The sequence below is a fragment of the Anarrhichthys ocellatus genome, unplaced genomic scaffold (assembly GCF_004355925.1).
Source record: "Anarrhichthys ocellatus isolate YVR2014 unplaced genomic scaffold, GSC_Weel_1.0 scaffold11, whole genome shotgun sequence".
Classification (NCBI taxonomy): domain Eukaryota; kingdom Metazoa; phylum Chordata; class Actinopteri; order Perciformes; family Anarhichadidae; genus Anarrhichthys; species Anarrhichthys ocellatus.
This window is the reverse complement of record NW_022280041.1, coordinates 4276873-4280487: the sequence shown is the minus strand read 5'-3', so window position 1 is coordinate 4280487 and position 3615 is coordinate 4276873. Positions and strand designations below refer to the sequence as shown.

The following is a 3615-nucleotide window of genomic DNA, read 5'->3' as shown; positions in this document are numbered from 1 at the left end:
GGGGGGGGGGGGGGGGGGGGGGGGGGGGGGGGGGGGGGTGCAGAGGAGGAGGAAGGCCGAGAGGGATTTTGGTTTTATCCTTTCCATAATGGACGGGGAAGCGTTTCTATTTCTCACCTCGCCGTGTGATGAGGCAATTATTTTTCGGTGTCGGAGCTGCAGTTTGAGTCTCGCGGCAGCACAATGTGTTTGGTTTGTTTTTGCTCTGTTATTTCAGTATTTTCTAAATCGCGGATTGCCAGCAACTGAAAATGATGGAGGTACAATCCTAGAATTCCAATCACTCGAGGCCGTTTTAACTGATCCGATGCAGTCTGATACCGTTTACACACCACATGGAGGAAATTATTCTATTTTTCTGAATCAAGCCAGGAGAAGAAAAAGAAGAAGAAAAAAGGTTCACACAACTGGAGCCCTTTCAAAAGTCGAGGTTTGATTAAAAAGGTATCTGACTTTTCCTCGTGTTTACATTAAGTGACATAAACCTTCCTCTGGGGCCGGAGCGAGCGACACACTCACCACAGTGAACTCCGGGGACGATCGACTGTATGCAGAACACACAGCCCGAACACCGGTTGATGTCGGGGGCCCCCCGCGGGGGCCACATGTCACCGGACACCTCGAAGGTTGCCTGTGACATCACAGATAAAACAACACACACACTGTGGTAGCGTGGTATGCAGCTTAACCACCCTGACACGGTTGTTTCTCAAGCAGCAGAAAAACGTTTTACCATGTTCCAGATTCCCAAATTTGAGGATTTGATGTTTTTTTACATTTGACCGATGTGACAGTAAATTGGATATATTTCGCCAAGACAACATTTTACAGACCGAGAAAATAAATCCAGACAATAAGCAACAGATTCATCAATAACAAAAATCAGCTCTACACGCAAACCATCCATCCCATTTACTCCCACGTCCTGCTGGTATGCACTGTGAAAGCAAGTATTCAAAAGGCCAACATGCGTGATCCAATCCTTGCCTTGAATCAGCCACACACACCTCACGGCGCTTTAACCAACATCCCCTCATACGTTGCTGCACAGCTGTAAGACACCAGGATCTCACACCAGTGGTGCTGGTGTCGTGCGACGGCCCTGACTTGTGGTTAACACTGTTTTGCTGCTCGCTAAGCCGTTCCAGACCACTGCGGCTGGGGGAGGAAAGACCCGTTCCCCGGGTCAAGACGGAAATGCTTTGCTATAAGCTCACGAGCCTTCCGCTCACGACGTTTAGACTCTCTTCTAGTGGGGAAGCCGAGGTTTACAAAGACGCCAAATATGTCAAAATGTGTAGAAAACGATGCTCGAAACATATTTCCATCCGATGTAACGTTGCAACCGTACAAATTACGGCATCTTGGCTTTGAATATTGTGAATAAAAGACACGAAATATTTATAAATATGACAATGTCATACAGATGGGAACATTTTTTTTGAGAGGTGGGGAAATGTATACGTATATGACGTATAGTGTGTGTGCAGTATACGTCATATACTTAAATACAGCTGTATTTAAGTAACTAGCAAGTAAAAGTAATTGAGAACAACGACGACATATTATGAGACGAAGGGACAGTAAGAGAGCAAGATGGAGATTTGGTCTCTTTCTGAGAGCCGAAGATGGGAAGAAGAAGTGAGAGCGACGGTGACCAGCGCTCAACTTCCTATGCAAGAGTAGCGTGCAGACACACAACATGACAACAACTCAGATATTTGCATAAAAAGAATACCAACATGCATACAAACTGCAATTACAAAGAAGCAATGCATCTAGGGAAAAAGAAAACAGCCACTGCAATCCAATTTACTTGTTACAGTGACCTCACTAACAAGACACATGCACAGTTATTTAGGCCGAATATGAGACATGTAGGTTAAAAGGGAAGAGGAGCAGAGTCAACACAGGACACGAGTAAACAAGCACCAAGCGGCGGGTTCCATTTTTGTTAAATGTGCTAAAGGGCGTTCAACAAACGCGAGAAAAAGAAGAGAAATTTGAAATACATGACAAGTGAGACAAAAATGTGCCAGACAGATTTACAAGAAGAGACAAATATTCAACAGCCGGCACTACAGGGGGTCGGGCAAGTGTGTTTGCGCGCGCGCGTGTGTGTGTGTGTGTGTGTGTGTGTGTGTGTGTGTGTGTGTGTGTGTGTGTGTGTGTGTGTGTGTGTGTGTGTGTGTGTGTGAGTGAGTGAGGAGGGGCTAGGCTAAGCCAGGCTACAGATGCAGCAGAGCAGACGGGCATCTGTCCCGTGCATCTGCCACAGCGAAGCACAGCGAAGCACGCACGCACGCACGCACGCACGCACGCACGCACGCACGCACGCACGCACGCACGCACGCACGCACGCACGCACAGCGAAGCACGCACAGCGAAGCACGCACGCACATTGTGAAATAGCTCAATTAAGATGATCAGACCTGGAATCAGCGTGCGCCCTTGTGAATCACAAAGGGTAGATTACACACATCCGTGGCATGTCAGGCTTGGGTTGAGATGTCGGCAATCAGCCCGTTCGAGCGGCTCGGCCTCCTTTAAATCTATGAGCGAGGTGACGTACTGCGGACTAGTAGCCTGTTCAATGTTGGATGTCTGACCTCCGGAGGGCCCTTGTGAGCCTAAAAACAACAGGATCTTGTACTAGATCTCAGCTGTGATAGTTTGAAAGTGTGTGCTGCCTAACGGCCAACGACGGGATGAAAAGAAAGTTTATCATTTTAATACGGTGGAAGCTTATTGGCAGAGCTTCGCCTGTTTTGTGAGCGAGAAAGTAAATTTAGATGTCAACCATTAGATCTCAATAAGAAGGAAATTATTATCGTACACAAGTGTGCGACTCCAGATCAAACGATAGCCTGGCACAAATTACCGGTCATCAGGGTTTTATTTTCGTCTGGATTTTGGCCTTTTTTTTCTCGACAAAGGAGTGGAGAACTAAAAGGGGCGACTATTGAGCGTTTCCATCTGAGGCGATGGATTCTGCAGAGCCGGTCCTTCCCCTGTTGTTTGGGAGAATAAGCCCTTTAAGGAGCGGCTCCCCGAACAGAGGAGGCAGCTTATCCAGCCTGTATGTTCACGAGTTGTGTGCAGATTTGTGCACGTGTGTCTCTGTGTGTGTGTGTGTGTGTGTGTGTGTGTGTGTGTGTGTGTGTGTGTGCTCGTTTCCAGTGTATGCGTGTCATGTATTGTATTTCCAGTCGAGTAGCCTTCCTGACAGGGCGGCCCTGCAGGACCCATGAGCTTGAGCCGCCCTAAAAAGCCCCCAGCAGGACGGTGCGCTGTTATAGCCGTCTGCGCTGCTGCCCGACGGAAAATCTCGGGGGCTGTTGTTGCTGCTGCGTGAAGTGGGTGCGAGTGAACATGCAGACAACAAGGACACCGAGCCAAATACAAAGAGGGAAACACAAAGAACCCGACACCCTGATACACAGGGGTACAAGCGCACACACACAGACACACACAATATAAGGCTGTTTCAAGCCTTTCGGCTGCTGAGTACAGAGTGTTTTGTGTCCGTCGTATATCTGGCCATCGGAACCATCTGACAAATGGAAGGGCCCGCGGAAGCCAGCGGACTGGCAGCACATGAATGAAGGGGGGGGG

The 3615-nt window shown here is 48.4% G+C and overlaps 1 protein-coding gene across 2 annotated transcripts in view; it reads right to left on the bottom strand.

Moving 5' to 3' along the window:
* Nucleotides 1–3615, bottom strand: part of rbpjb (recombination signal binding protein for immunoglobulin kappa J region b) — a 36725-nt gene that overhangs the window by 14380 nt on the left and 18730 nt on the right. The gene's annotated exons all lie outside the window — the stretch shown is intronic.